The 16,028-nt window shown below is 36.8% G+C and overlaps 1 protein-coding gene across 3 annotated transcripts in view; it reads left to right on the forward strand.

Annotated features, from left to right (window-relative positions):
• Positions 1-9,276: 9,276 nt before the first annotated feature.
• Positions 9,277-16,028, forward strand: part of LOC150081288 (uncharacterized) — a 42,681-nt gene continuing 35,929 nt past the window's right edge. Inside the window, exons 1-2 of one of the 3 annotated variants that reach the window (XM_090379604.1) lie at positions 9,277-9,322; positions 9,455-9,514. The gene's annotated coding sequence lies outside the window, so the exon portion shown is untranslated. Of the gene's footprint in view, positions 9,323-9,454; positions 9,515-16,028 lie in introns of those variants that run through there. The other 2 variants (XM_090379605.1, XM_090379606.1) reach the window with 2 other exon arrangements.

Here is a 16,028-nt window from a genome sequence, read left to right on the forward strand (position 1 = left end):
TTTTCTTCTTATCACTTCATCCACTAAGCATCATCATTTGAGGTCAGCCCAATGTGAGAGTATTGGTTCGTACTTCCTTTACTGGCATACAGTGTACGCCATACACTAGTCCTCAGACTACAACCATTCTCCTTTTCTAGCATTTACAGTAGTACTGTATTTCTTCACAGCGTACATATGGTGCAGATGTGGGAAACCACAGGTGGCACCTGACCCTAATACTATGCACACTATGCACTACAACCATTCTTTAAAACAAAATATTGCCACCGTTAAACAGTAGTATTTATTGTGACTTTAAATATTAGCATCACCATTGATGCTTCAATCAGTAGTTTCGAACCAGTGGGAAAGTGGAAAATGAGGAATTTCAGACGGATCTTGAAGGATTTTAAGATTGCCTAATATTTTAATGATTAATATACGTTTTACAATCAAGACTTTTAAACTAAGTGAAAAGGTTCCATCGTTTTGTAGTTGTCCAACTAATGCTGTTCATTTTGCCGAGAGCTTGTGCCTCGTTGCTTCCAGGGGTATTCTTATCAAACGAGACTTGAGTTTTGCAAGCTACAGTGTTTGAATGACAGGTTTCCGAACAGTGAACTGATCGAAGTGCTTAGGACCTTGAAAGGTTAGTTGGTTCGATGGAAGTTTAATGGTGAATCGGTAACTGAGACCATAGGGCGCCAGGTTTGACACATTTGGGTGCATTAAATGCAGTGCAAATGAAATTTTATGCTTAGTCAGGTAACACACAAGGAGGCTTAAATTTAAATCGAGAGGGGATAATTGTAAACCAGTTGGCTGAAAATTTTCTTTTAATCAAAAATTGATCGACTCTTAGTAGAAACTCCCATCTAGTATTGTGGAAATTGGAAGTTTATTTTAATTTGGACGGGGGATTAAGTGCATCAGGCCATAATGCGCAGTGTATGTTATGTCTATGAATTGCATGTGTTCTGTAGTCGATTTTCTGTTTGCTGAAACACCCGAGTTTCAGGGGGAAAATGTTATTCTCTATTGAGACTGACTAACTCAGCCATGTTGTGAAAAAGCCCATGGAAATTCCTTAAGTCATTCACAGGATTTTAACTCAGGTCTTTTACAGGCGATGCGTAGAAAACGGTAATTTTACCAACTCTGCTACCCGCAAGGATCCCACTAATTCGACACCATATCATTTGCATATACCTGCATATAAACAGCCATGAAAATTACAAAAAGAGCAGTGATATTGAGCAGTCTTTCCTCGCTCAAAATTTAACTCTAAACTATTTTTCGATACTGCCTTCAATCCCCACTACAGATTTGCGATTGTGTTATATAAATTTAAGTTTATCCCTGTGGTAGGATTAATAAACATTGGGAACAAAATTAGAAGAAATAAAAAAAAAAAATTAAATAAAAAAAGGAGAGGTTTTTCCTCACAGTTATCAATACATTCGTGCATTTTGTCACAGTAAGAACTGAATTTGGGGAGAACAATGTCTACAGAAAGGAGAGACAGGATAGGAAGGGAGGAGGGGTTATGCTATTAGTTAAGAAACACATAAAATCCAAGGAAGTGAAGCCAGTCGACCGCTGTACAGTGCAGTGTCGAGTCAGTTTGGTGTGACATAAGCATTGGGAGATCAAAATTGAGAGTAGGAGTGTGCTATAGGCCTGATGACTCTGATGAGTATAATAAGAAACTGTACAGGGAAAGAGAGGGGGCCAGTAAATCAGAGAGTCTTATAATGGGGGATTTTAATTTCCCAGATATTGACTGGAATTTGGGGGCTGGTCACTCACACACTAGCAAGGCTTTTGTGGATTTATTGGATGATTGTTTTCTACATCAGCATGTTCGGGAGGCAACCAGAGAAAGTAATACTCTTGATTTGATTATCAGTAGTGATTCTTCATGCATTAAGAATCTGCAGATAAATTAACCACTAGGTGGCAGTGATCACAGTGTTCTGAAGTGGGATTTACTCCAAGAGGTAACTACCATTAGGGGTGAAGGGACGGGTTATTGCTTTCGTAAAGGCGACTACGGTGGATTGAGACAGTATTTAAATTCTATACAGTGGGATCAACTGATGATGTTACCAACAGCAAATTCAAAATGGGAAGCATTCAAAGAACTTATCTTGGAAGCTACTAGGCTTTACATACCAACTAAGAAATATTGTTCAAGGTTTAGGCCTAAATGGATGTCAGATAAACTAATGAGGCATAAGGCAGAGAAGAAAAATGCATGGGATACATACAAATTAACACGTGACACAGAAGCCTATGATAGATACAAGTTGATCTGTAACCAAGTTACGAAGGAGGTTAGGCAGGCGAAGGCAGATTACTAGAAATCCTTGGCAAAGGATGCGAAGAAAAACAGCAAAGAGTTCTTTACTTATGTAAACTCTAGAAGGAAGGGGATGAATCATATTGGTCACTTGATATCGATGGGTCAACTGTTGATGATCCTGCTCAGGTAGCTAACAAAGTAAATGAATATTTTGCATCGACATTCACACATGAGGAGTTATTCAGCAAGGGGAATGCCAGAGGTGTATTCAACACTGGCAGTAAGCTAGAGAATCTTGTAATAACTGAGAGTACAGTGGAGGAGAAATTGTTGAAGATAAACACAAGGAAGGCACCTGGGGTGGATGGAATCTATCCAGTTATATTAAAGGAGGCAGCAATGGAAGTAAGCAAACCCTTAGCCATAATTATGAGAGCTTCCTTGGACTCAGGGGAGGTACCCATGGACTGGAGATGTCCAAATGTGACCCCAATTCACAAAGGAGAATCAAAGGCTGACACAAGTAATTATAGACCTGTGAGTTTAACTTCTGTTCCCGGAAAATTAATGGAGGCACTGGTTAAAGAAGCACTGCAGGATCATCTAGACAAGACTTCAGTTATAGCTCAGACACAGCATGGTTTTGTTAAGGGGAAGTCTTGCCTGACCAATTTGATTGGATACTATGATGCAGTCACAGAAGAACTGGATGCAGGGAATAACTTTGATATTATATACTTGGATCTTAGAAAGGCTTTTGATACTGTTGCACATGGAAGACTGCTGCACAAATTGGAGCAGTGTGGCATTGGAGGCAAATTGCTGCTATGGATAAAGGGGTGGTTGAGGGGGAGAAGACAGAGAGTGGTAATCAATGGACACTGCTCATCGTGGACTAATGTTATTAGTGGAGTCCCTCAGGGTCAGTATTGGGTCCTTTATTGTTTTCTCTATTTATACATGATATTGATGATGGTATATCAAGCTTAATGTCCAAGTTAAATTCAAATTGAGGAAAGACAGATGTAGGATAGAGGTGCGGAAATTTGTCTTTAGCCAGCGCGTGGTTGGTTGGTGGAACAGACTTCCATCCCTTGTCGTGGAGGTTGATAGCCTAAATACGTTTAAGGCTCAGCTGGACAGGTCTTTTGAACGAACAGAGGGGTGAAGTGGAAGTGGGTTTTTTTTTTTTTTTTTGGCTGATGCTGCATAAGCTTGCTTTCTTGCATCAAATGCCTCTACTAATGCTAATGCTAATGCTAAGTTTGCAGACGATACGAAGGTTGGTAGGGTTGTCAAGGACACTACTGACACTATGCTGCTGCAACAGGATCTGGAAAGGTTCTGCACATGGGCTGAGAGGTGGCAAATGAAGTTTAGCATTGACAAATGCAAAGTACTACATATGGGAAACAGCAATCCCAGAGCAACGTATCAACTCTGTGGTACTACACTGACAGTGGTAGAGAATGAAAGGGACCTGGGGGTGGTTGTGCAGGCAGATATGAAGTTCTCTGAGCAGTGCAGACGGGCTGCAAGAATAGCTCATGGTGTATTGTCAGTGATATATAGGAATTTTTCTAGCAGGGATAAGGAGGTGATTATTCCCTTGTATAAGGCAATGGTCAGGCCACACCTGGAGTACTGTATACAGGCCTGGAGACCTCATTTCAAGAAGTATGTAGAGCTGCTGGAACGAGTACAGAGAAGGGCATAAGATTAGTGAATGGAACAAAGGGGTGCTCTTACGAAGAAAGGCTTAAGTTTTGCGAATTACAGTGTCTGGAGACTAGGCAGCAGCAAGGTGATCTGATAGAGGTGTACAAAGCCTTGAATGGTTTGAGCATGCTCAATGCTGATGGGATTCTTCCTCTTGCTCAGAATAATCACCTGAGAGGGCATAAATTCAAATTGAGGAAAGACAGATGTAGGATAGATGTGCGGAAATTTGCCTTTAGCCAGCGGGTGGTTTGTAGGTGGAACAGACTTCCATCCCTTGTCGTGGAAGTTGATAGCCTAAATAAGTTTAAGGCTCGGCTGGACAGGTATTTCGAACGAACAGAGGGGTGAAGTGGAAGTGGTTATTTTTTTATTTATTTATTTTACTTTAATTTTTTTGGCTGATGCTGCATAAGCTTGCTTTCTTGCATCAAATGCCTCTACTAATGCTAATGCTTTGTTGTGAAAGTTGACAGCCTAAATAAATTTAAGGCTGAGCTGGACAGGTATTTGGAACGAACGGAGGGGTGAAATGGGAGCGTTATTTTTTATTTATTTATTTATTTATTTTCGGATGATGCTGCATAAGCTTGCTTTCTTCCATCGTATGCCTCTACTAATGCTAATGGTAATTGTTGACAGAATCCCATGGGCTGTTTTAGCAGGTTGTTTGCACTGCTGAAAAAATTTCATGTCACCCTGTACCATTTCCCGTAAATCTTTTTCTTTCTCTGCTTCCTTGATTTGGCACCACTCTTGAGCGTGTACAGAGAAGTGCAACAAGATTGGTGAGGGGAATGAAGGGATCCTCTTACCAAGAAAGGCTAAAGTTCTGCAAATTGCAGTGGTTGGAGACTGGGCACCTGTGCGGTGATCTGATTGAGGTGTATAAGGCCTTCAATGGGTTGAGCACGCTGAATTCTGATGGGATCCTTCCACTTGTTTAGATTACGAACCTAAGGGGCATAAATTCAAATTAAGAAAAGACCGATGTAGAATAATAGATGTGCGTAAATTTGTTTTTAGCCAGCGAGTGGTTAATTGCTGGAACAAACTTCCATCTGTCGTTGTGGAAGTTGATAGCTTGAATAAATTTAAGGAGGAACTGGACAGGCATTTGAGGGAATGGTGTGATTTGTTTTTGGCTAATGCTGCATAAGCTCATACACTTGCTTTCTTGCATCACATGCCACTACTACTCAGATGGTATTATTCTGGGATTACTGCTACCAAGTACAGTACAGTAATTTAAATTCATCAGTGATAAATCTTTTCTGCGATTTTCAGCTCAACTTTCTCGTTTATGTAGAACATGCTGACATAGCAAATTCTAATTTTAACCAATGTGTTCACCTTTGTTTCAAAAGGAAACTTAGATATTAAGGTTGAACTACCTATATGAGTATCATTAATAAATAGTAAAAGAGTAAGAAGCCCAACTGGTATTCCATCTGTCGTCGTGGAAGTTGATAGGTGAAATAAATTTAAGGAGGAACTGGACAGGCATTTGGAGGGAATGGTGTGATTTTTTTTTTTTTTTTGGCTGATGCTGCATAAGCTCATGCACTTGCTTTCTTGCACCACATGCCACTGCTGCTACTACTACTACAATAATTTTCATTAATTAGAATTACTTAATTAATTTAATAAATCAAAAATAATTAAGTTAATGCTAATTAATTCAATTAGAATTAGAATAAATTTTGTATTCCCGCCTCTAAAAGTTCTTTACTTCTAAAATATATATTTCGTTTGTCAGCAACCTGTACAGGATCATGCGTGCAGTTTTGTCATTGATATCCAGAAGGCCAATGTGGTTCATCGGTTGCTTTCTATTATTAACACAAGCAAAGATTTCTTCTCTACTTTTCTTTGTGCTCTTGTCCAAAAAATTTTTCATTTTATGTTTGAATAAAGTCCCTTTGTACCGTTTTGTTTCCTTCATCATTTCTGCACCTCACGTGGTATCTTCGGCATGCTTTTTCCATATCCAGACCACTCCTATAAGAAGCTCTAGGTGAAAACCTGACTGGTCCTTAAATTTTGCACACCAGTGTATTATTAATACATTACCATTTGCCATATAGCACAAGGAAGCCACAGGGTTTTGCTTCACTAGCAAAAATAAAAGTAGATAAGAAAAAAATAATTATACGCTTACCTCATCGCATAGGTAACTATCCAATTGGCCTTTGAATTTCTTCAAAGTGGCAGCCTCAACTACTTGCGAAGGCAACTTGTTGTCGTAATCAACGATTCGGCGGCTAATAGAAAATTTCCTAAAGTATAGTTCAAATCTCTTCCCCTGTAATTTGATTTTAAGGCCCCTAGTTCTTTATTAGAGCGAAATTTCCTCCTTCATTCATTTTACTAACTCCTCTCGGAGCCTTATAATCTCAGTCAGATCTCCTCTAGTGTGCCTAGTTTTCCAAGCTCTGTATCCTACATAAGCGGAGTCTTTCCTGGTGCAATTGCCCTTTTTCCGATCTCACGACGTGAGTTTCCGGTCTTTGAATCCCTTTAAGAATCTCAATGTCATTTTTCAGATGGGTGTCCATACTTGGACACAGTATTCCAAATGCTATCTTACAATTTCTTCATACAGTGGGATTATGATCTCCCTATATCTACAGGATTTTGTTCAATAAATCATTGATAGAACATCGTGAGCTTTCCTGGCCGTCTGTTTATACCGCTCAGACAATTTCCTATTAATAGTGTAAGTGTATAAGTTATTTTGGGTTTGTTATTTCCAAAGGTGTAAGACCTTGCATTTTGCTGCACGAAAATGTAGCTGCCTCGTTTCTGACCAATTTCGAAGTCATCCGGAAGCGTCATTGCATGTCAATGATCATTTACGGCTATACCAATGTTTACGTTGGCTGAAAATGTTTACATCCCGCCTTTTAACCCTTCGTCGATGTTGTTTATGAAAATCGGTTCTCCCTTATGAACCTTAACAAACTCATGGTGGGTGGTCTTCAGAATGCTATTTCTATCTAAATGTTTCTGGATTGCACTATTGATCATTGCCTCTAAGATTTTCTGAACTGCTGAAGTCAGACTAATCGGTCTGCAGTTATCGACTTCACTCTTAGGACTGCCATTAAGTATTGGTGATGCTTCTCCAATCCATAGGATCTCTCTCTCTCCCGAGTGCAATGACGCTCTCATAATTGTATGTATTGAACTTTCATAGTTCAATACATACAATTATGAAAGCGTCATTGAATCTTAATGGTTCAATACGGTCTCCAGCTACCTGCTTCAAAATTCTTGGTACGGTATATGCCATCTACTCCAGAAGCTTTACTTGCCTTTAGGCTCGAAATTTTTTCTAATAAAAGGTAGTAGTAGTATATTAAGGGAGGCATGTGATGCAAGACAGCAAGCGCATGAGCTTAAGTAGCATCAGCCAAAAAAAAAAAAAAAAAAAAAAGAAAAAAAGCCAATTTCATACATCCATTTCCTCTAAAAGTTTGTCCAGTAGTCCCACCTTGAATTTATTTAAGCCCTCAACTTCCACAACAACAACAAGTGGAACTTTGTTCCAGCAAATAACCAGCCGTTGGCTAAAGCCAAATTTCCGCACATAATTTCTACAATTTTCTTTCCTCAATTTGAATCTATGCTCTCTCAGGTTCATAATCTGAGCAAGCGGAAAAATACCATCAGAATTCAGCATTCTCAACCTATTCAAGGCCTTATACACCTCAATCAGATCACCTCGCAGGTGCCTAGTCTCCAGCCGCTGAAATTTTCAGAACTTAAGCCTTTCTTGGTAAGAGGACCCCTTCGTTTCCCTCATTAATCTTGTTGCCCTTCTCTGTACACGCTAAAGCAACTCTACATCCTTCCTAAAATGAATCCTCCAGACTTGTACGCAGTACAAGTCTGGATGATTCTTCTTTCAAGGGTTAGCCTGACCATTGCCTTATACAAAGGGATAATCACATCCTTTTCCCTACTAGCAAAATTCCTGTATATCATTGACAATACCCCATTACCTGCTCTGGAAACCAGTCTACACTGCTCAGAAAACTTCATATCTGACTGCACAATTACTCCCAGGTCTTTTTCATTTTCTACAACCCTAAGTGTAGTACCACACAGTTGGTACTACACTTAGGTTTACATTACATTACATTACACAGTTTACATTACTCTGGGGTTACTTCTACCCATGTTCAGTACTTTGCATTTGTTAATGTTAAACTTGAGTTGCCATTTCTCTGCCCACTTGCCCAAATATTCTAGATCCTGTTGCAGTAGCAGCACACTGCCATTAACAACCCTGCCAACCTTTGTATCCACTGCAAACTTCGACAAGCCTTAAGTACTGCGTACAGGTCTGGAGTCCTCATTTTAGGAAGGATGTAGATTTGCTTGAGTGTGTACAGAGAAGGGCAACAAGATTGGTGAGTGGAATGAACGGATCCTCTTACCAAGAGAGGCTTAAGTTCTGCGAATTGCAGTGGCTGGAGACTAGGTGCCTGCGCGGTGATCTGATTGAGGTGTATAAGGCCTTGAATGGGTTGAGCACGCTGAATTCTGATGGGATCCTTCCACTTGTTCAGATTACGAACCTAAGGGGGCATAAATTCAAATTAAGAAAGGACGGGTGTAGAATAGATGTGTGGAAATTTGCCTTTAGCCAGCGGGTGGTTAATTACTGGCATGAACTTCCATCTGTCGTTGTGGAAGTTGATAAGTTCAATAAATTCAAGGAGGAATTGGACAGGCATTTGGATGGAATGGTGTGATTTTTTTTTTGGCTGATGCTGCGTAAGCCTATACATTTGCTTTCTTGCATCACATGCCACTACTACTACTACTACTACTACTACTACTATTAAGCCTGATATATCTTCATCAGTATCATTGATGAATATACCAAACAATAGTGTGCCCAACACCGATCCCTTGGGGACTCCATTAATAACATTAGTCCACGAAGAGCAGCGTCCATTGATCACCACTCTTTGTCTTCTCCCACTCAACCATCCCTTTATTCATTGTAGCATCTTAGCCTTAATACCACACTGCTCCAATTTGTACAGCAGTCTCCCATGCGCAACAAGTCATCTAAATAAGCTGATACTAAATAAACTCTTAATTTCAGCATGCATAAAATTGTTGATGCCGAATATTATAACTTTTTTTTGTTTTTGATTTGTTTATGTTTCAGTTATATCATTTTATAAATTAATTTAAATTTGTTTTATGCTTTATTAGATTGTGTGGCGCTGAGTGCATGTCAGCAATTACGTTTTATTTCATAAAGTCTGAATCTTTTGTTCGCACATAATCGAAATTGTGAGTTTCGTATCTGATTTTGATTATATGTATGCGTTTAGTATTAATTATCCTTAATATATCAGAAAAATTCATATGCATTTTCGGGTTAAATATTACAGGATATTATTACTTTTCTCGCCTATTTTACAGGATATCAATTCTTGGGCGGGCTGAATCAGCGTTTTGTGGAAGAGACCTTCATTATTGCAGGTATGGAATTTTGAAAGGGGAGAACAAAAAAAAAAAAAAAAAGAGTAATGTTCTTTTTTTTTAGTGTAAATTTTCGTTTTTATATTTATTTCTTTACAGATTGGTACATGTATATGTATCATAATGATTATAATCTCATTCACAGCTAATGGATTTGATTACTACGTCTTTTGTTATTGAAGGTTACTTAATTTCTTGTTAGTAAAAGTACTGGATCATTTTGACCAAATGAACACTGGAAGTTATCTGCGGGGTTTTTGAGTTATTTTTAAATGAAATATTTTAGGATAGTACAGGGTATAAAATTGAATTTCTAACAATTTTGAAGGTGTGGTCATCCGTATTAGTGTTTTTTTTTATTCATTTTTTTTATTATTATTTTTAAGATTAGCCGTGACAGTGAAGCTACGAATGTGAGTGGCTACTTCTAGCCTCCCATTTTTAACGTATTTTATTTATTATTATTATTTTTTGGTTGAAACCTTAACCGTTTGGAAACAAGGTAGCTCATAACTGTTCTGTTGTATATATTCGTAAGGTGCATAATTTCTTCTTGATTGGGGGAAAAAATTATAACACAAGTGATGGTTTAGGCAGTAATTATAACACTGCAGAGAAAGCGATTCGAAAATTGCTATTTTCGGATCGCTGACTGAACGAACTCAACAGTTTTGCAAATCATAGATGATTATTTGTGATTTGGGCAGATTAAACAAAAAGAAAAACCACTTGTATTATTTTAATTGGAGTGGGTGAGAGTAAAATGGCATTTTAAGAATTGTTTTTAACCAAGGATATGTTATCTTCGGATAAACAGAGAGAAGAAAATTGGGGGACATTACTTCCCTTATATCTTGCTGTTCACAAATTGAAAAGTGATATAGCAATATTATGAGGACTTTGAAGCAATAATGTAATGCCCATTGATATTACCTCTCATACAAAAGAATGTTTCTAAAATTGTTTTTATCTTTTATAACAATCAGAATAGTTTAATGAATACAAGCCACAGAACTGTTGATTGCACATGATGAACCAAGCTCAGTATTATTTTATTTATAAATAATTAATCTGGGGCTGGTTGTGGTCCAGTTGTTAGTGTGCGTGGTCACAAGTAAGGTTTCGGGTTTGAGCCCCGAATGCTGCCATGAAATGTGCAACTGCTCATTGTGAACTGTGGTGCTGAAAATCCAGTTGCCCTTAATATATAATTCAATATTTGTGGTCACAATGAAATATGTGAGCTCTTCTGGCTCAAGAATAAATGGATATTTAATTATTTAAATTAATTATAAGGTTCTTTCAAAATAACTGATTTTACCTCTGCTTTTTATTTGAGCATCTAGTCATTTAGTATCACTGGTTGATTCTTTCTGAAATATTGCATCTCACAAATATCATGGCATAGATTTTAAATGGAGGTACTTAAAACTAGAAATAGTTGATTGAAATTTTGTTTAAAAATTTTTTCAAGTGTAGATGGAAGTAATTTTCTTGGCCATTACTGTTCAATTACTCCCCCCATCCATTTGGCTTATCTTTACCAAACTGCAATTGTAATGTGGCTGCCCTTTCCCATATATCTACAACTTTCAATCAATTATACCTTTCCAATGCAGAGAAAATTATAATGAAACAATTTGTTGCTTCAAAGGCAGTTATTCTGTAGTCCTCATACCATGAGAATGAATTAAGTTTACCACCAGACACTTCTGATTTAGAGGTAAAGGGTTTTATGAATTGGGAAGAGAGACAATACAGATGTTAAATTTGCTATTCCATAGTAATACAGTGATATTTAATAAACATAAATAAGACAAAACAACGCTGAAGTGTTTTGCAATGATAACTTCAGATAACTGAATCACTAAAGATAACAGTTTGGTTTTCTTTAAAATAATCAGGGGAAGGCCTGTTAGGGACTATAGTCCACTCCTACATGATCAAAATAATGTGGATTTTTTTTTTTTAACTGCCATGTAATGTTTAAGCTTAATGATTCCCTGGAACACTGCTTTAGTTCTTTCCCCCCCCCCCCTAGAAAATCTTGGAATGCCCCTGTCAGGTATCATACCAGGAATCCTTTCACAACTAAAATAGACTGGGTTTGGTGGTGGTGGCCTTGTTCATTCTCATGCCAGTATGACTAAGTAGTTCAACACTTTAAAATGCTTACTTAGTACTCGTGTGATTGTCTCTGTTTTACAGAAATAAAGGAAAGGATCAAAAAGTAATAGGACTGAAAGTTATTTAAACAAGTATAATATTTACAAATCACGCATTTTATTTTTAAAGAATAACCTAGGCTATTAACACATTTTTTCCATTGCAAAGAAAGCCCCTTCGGTTTGAAGAATTGAAGAATTTTTTTGAAAATTCTTCAATTTAGCTGGCATAACTTCTGCCTCCCAAGAAAATTAGTTCTCTTTTAATGAATGGATTTTGTAACAGCTAATTGTTTGGGAAGGTAGTCAGAAATAAGTTTTCAACAATAAAGAGGAGCATTAGTGTAGAAATAATTAAGTGCCTAGAGATGCAGTAAGAAGGAATGGATCAGATCTGTGACCAAGGAAAAATTTGAAATTTTTTTAAGTGCATAATCTTATTACAAGTTATTTTGAAATTTACTTGTGTATGTCAGATCTCCCATTAAAAACTGGAAACAAAGGAATTGCATAATCTTTTCAATTTTAAAATATTGGATATGATAGTTTGGCAACTACCAATGTTATATTCCAACTTGAGAGGCTGTCTTAAATTCTTCTTTGATGCTAGGCCTGAATGGGCTGAACTTGTCTTACATTTTTAAAATGTGGGACAATTTTGTCATTTATTGTTATGCAAGGCATGCCACACTATCAAAAAGTTGCGAGTTCAACAGCTTTGCAATGATGTGAACATCAACAGTCATTTCTTCAGTCGTAAAAAATAAATACTGTATTTGCACATGCACAACTAATGATATCTACCATAAAGGAAACTTCTGCACAAAATAAATTGTTGTTTCTCTTATTTGATGATTAAATGAACAGATTTAGATCTGGGACTTTTGATTGTGTTTCATATTAGGACCTAACTCAGTTTTAGGAATATATTTCTTAGTGTTGGCAACATGATGCAAGGAAGCAAAGCTTATATAGCACAGCACTGGCCAAACTAAAAAAAAAAAAAAATAAAATAACAGAAGAAAGAAACACTTAATTTCTCCCTTCCTATAAGTTGTACCACTAAAAGAATGAACAGATGGTCACCATCAGATGGAATCTATTTTAGAAGCAAAGGGGTGATTAATTTGGCTTTTAGATTTAATTTTTAAAAAGGTGATAATACAAACGTATAACAAAATAATGTAAAGAATCTACTCCGATTACATTTTGATCTTGGTCTATAATATAAATCTACCTGAATTTGTTTTCTTTTTCTCTACTTCACTAATCTCTCCACTTAAATAGACTACTTATAGTGGTGACCTTGAGTTTGCCCTTGTGGTGGTAGGACTATACACAATAGATGAATGTTTGTTCCAGCAATTGATTACTCCTTGGCTGAGATAAATGTTAATTTCTGCTCATCTATTTTGCAACCATCCTTTTCCCATTTAAATTTATGCATTGTGTGTTTCATCTGAAAAAAGGTAAAGATGCTATTAGCATTTAGTTTCTTTTAACCCTTTTAAAGCCTTGTACACTTCAGTTGGGTCAGTATGCAACTTTTTATAGTGATTGCAATTGGCAGCATCCCAGTCTTAATAAGAATATCTGTTTTTTGTACCCCAACTAATCCTATTACTATTCTATGCACCCATTTCAATAGAGATGTTGTTTCTTAAATAAGTTTTCCAAACCTGTATGCAGTGTTCCAGGTGTGGCCTGTATGTTGCCTTATGCATCTTTGCCCCTGTTGGCAGAGTTCCTGAATGTCACTTGCAGAACCCCATGGACTGTTCTAGCATTTTGTGAATAAGATTTTGTCAGATATTTCACAGTTGACAAAGATGTGTGGCAGTTTTATTTGTCATTCTTGCATCAATTAAGAAATAGTTATTGTGGGCAGATCATTCTTTGGAGAATGTCAAGTAGTTTGTAGAATCCCAGTTTCACTGCAATCTAGTAAGTTTGAATAATTTGATAAGAATCTGTTACATTATTGAATATAATTGTAAAATTTCAATTAAAATAATTCACATTTAATATCATTTTCCTAATTTTAAAGTAATAAGTGTTGAGAATTTATAGCATAACTCATCATATACCCAGTGTTTCTGCACTGAATTGTTAATTTATTTTTTTATTATGTAATTTGAATTTTGTGGGTAGATGAACACAATGGTGTAATATATGCAATGCATGACAGTCTTAAAATTATTAAAATTTTTGAAAAGGTTATGAAAGGCATTTATTAATAAAGTAAAAGCTAACTTTTTGGTGCTGTTTTGCAACAAATGCATTGATAGCAGTGTATTTCTTTCAGAATTTGATTGTAAGTACATTATGTGGTGATTTTATTTGTTTTTTGTTTGTTTTCCTACTTTGCATATTATACAAACAGTGAGTTGTCTACAATCTGAGGTGGTTGCTATAATTATTGTGTTCATTATTTAAATTCTTTTGCTTCGATGGTTTATGGTTTTTATCACCCTCCTGGCCAGCCAGAGGAAGTGAAATAGAGGAGAGCTAGCCAGGTGGGTGGTACTACAAATGCTAAAAATAGCAACATATTGGCAAGGGCACATGATGCAAGAAAGCAAGCTTATATAGCATCAGCCAAAAAAAAAACCACACCCCCTTCTCATTTCACCCATCCACTCGCTCCAAATGTTTGTCTAGTTCTGCCTTGAATCTGTTTAAGCTATCATCTTCTACATCGACAGATGGAAGTTTGTTCCAGCAATCAACCGCCCGCTGGCTAAAGGCAAACTTCCGCACATCTATCCTACAACTGTCTTTGAATTTATGCCCTCTTAGGTGATTCTGAGCTAGAGGAAGAATCCCATCAGCATTGAGCATGCACAAACCATTCAAGATTTTATACACCGCAATGAGATCACCTCGCAGGTGCCTAGTCTCCAGACACTGTAATTTGCAAAACGTAAACCGTTTTGTAAGAGCAGTCCTTTGTTCCATTCACTAATCTTGTTGCCCTTCTCTGTACTCGTTCCAACAGCTCTACATCCTTCTTAAAATGAGGCCTCCAGACCTGTATACAGTACTCTAGGTGTGGCCTGACCATTGCCTTATACAAGGGGATAATCACCTCCTTATCCCTGCTAGAAAAATTCCTGTATAACAGCGGTGGCCAACAAGTCGATCACGATCTACCAGTTGATTGCAGCTTTAGTTTCGGTCGATCACGACAAATTTTAAATATATATAAAAATAGATTAGTCAAAATCTAAATACAGTATTATTGTTATGTGCCCCACTGCATACACTTATTACAAATAAGCGTATGCAGTGGGCTAGGCACGCTAGGTTTGTCTAGTGAAAATGCACGCAGTTGCGTTGTGGAGAGCATAGTGTGTGTCGAATTGTTATTTAGCTCACTTAATATTAATAACTGGACAGTACTTATACTTAATTTAATAACCTTTGGTTTAAAATTAATACAACAAAAAAGAGCAAAACGTATCATTTTCATCATGAGTGGGAACTAAATACTTCTTTTGTAATGATAAAAGAAAAATGTTGTTTGATTTGCAATGCTTCTGTGGCTATACCAAAAAGAAGGAAATTTAGAAATGCACTTCAATGCACTGATTAGTAGTATTTCTGCATAAAAATATCAATTTTTGGCAATGGCTAAGGATTTCAAAGAAGAAAAAAAAATCCGATCATTTGGAAAATATGCAAGATAATTTGCAAAAATATCCTGTTTTTTGAATTTAATACTGAGAAATATGTTTCTGAAATTGAGGAAGTTGTGGATGATTTTGAAACCATATTCAGTGATTTTAAAACAATTGAAGACATTGTTCGATATATTTCTTATCCATTTAATGTCGACTTAGATACAAAACAAATTGCAGGGGAAAAAAAAATCCTGTTTTTGTTCCACATAACTACATGAATCAGTGTTTTTCATATTTGAAACAAACAAAGACAAAGAATCGCTCTACTCTTATGGACTTGCATACAGAAGATTCTTTACGGTTAGCCTTATCAGCCGCCGATAAGGCAGCCGTAGCCGAGTGGTCAGCGCGGGGGTGCATAAGTACACATGCCTTGAGTACTTAGGTTCAAGCTCGTGGCTGCTAAATACGATGTTTTTCTTGTATTCTGTCTTGTGAACTCTTCTGACTATTTGGTTGTCTCAGAGCATAAACAGAAAATTTAATTTATCTTAGTATATCCCCGATTTTGAAAGATTGGCAAATGACATGAAGACACAAACTTCGCATAAATTAAAATTTTAAATAAGTATGAATTTAAAATAAGAATTCTAAATTGTATTTAATTTTAAAATTTATAAACAACATTTTTCAACATGTGTTGAATAACTTTTTTAACCATGTGCA

Source organism: Mastigoproctus giganteus, chromosome 8 (genome assembly GCF_048544385.1).
Source record: "Mastigoproctus giganteus isolate SK-2022 chromosome 8, ASM4854438v1, whole genome shotgun sequence".
Taxonomy (NCBI): Eukaryota; Metazoa; Arthropoda; class Arachnida; order Uropygi; family Thelyphonidae; genus Mastigoproctus; species Mastigoproctus giganteus.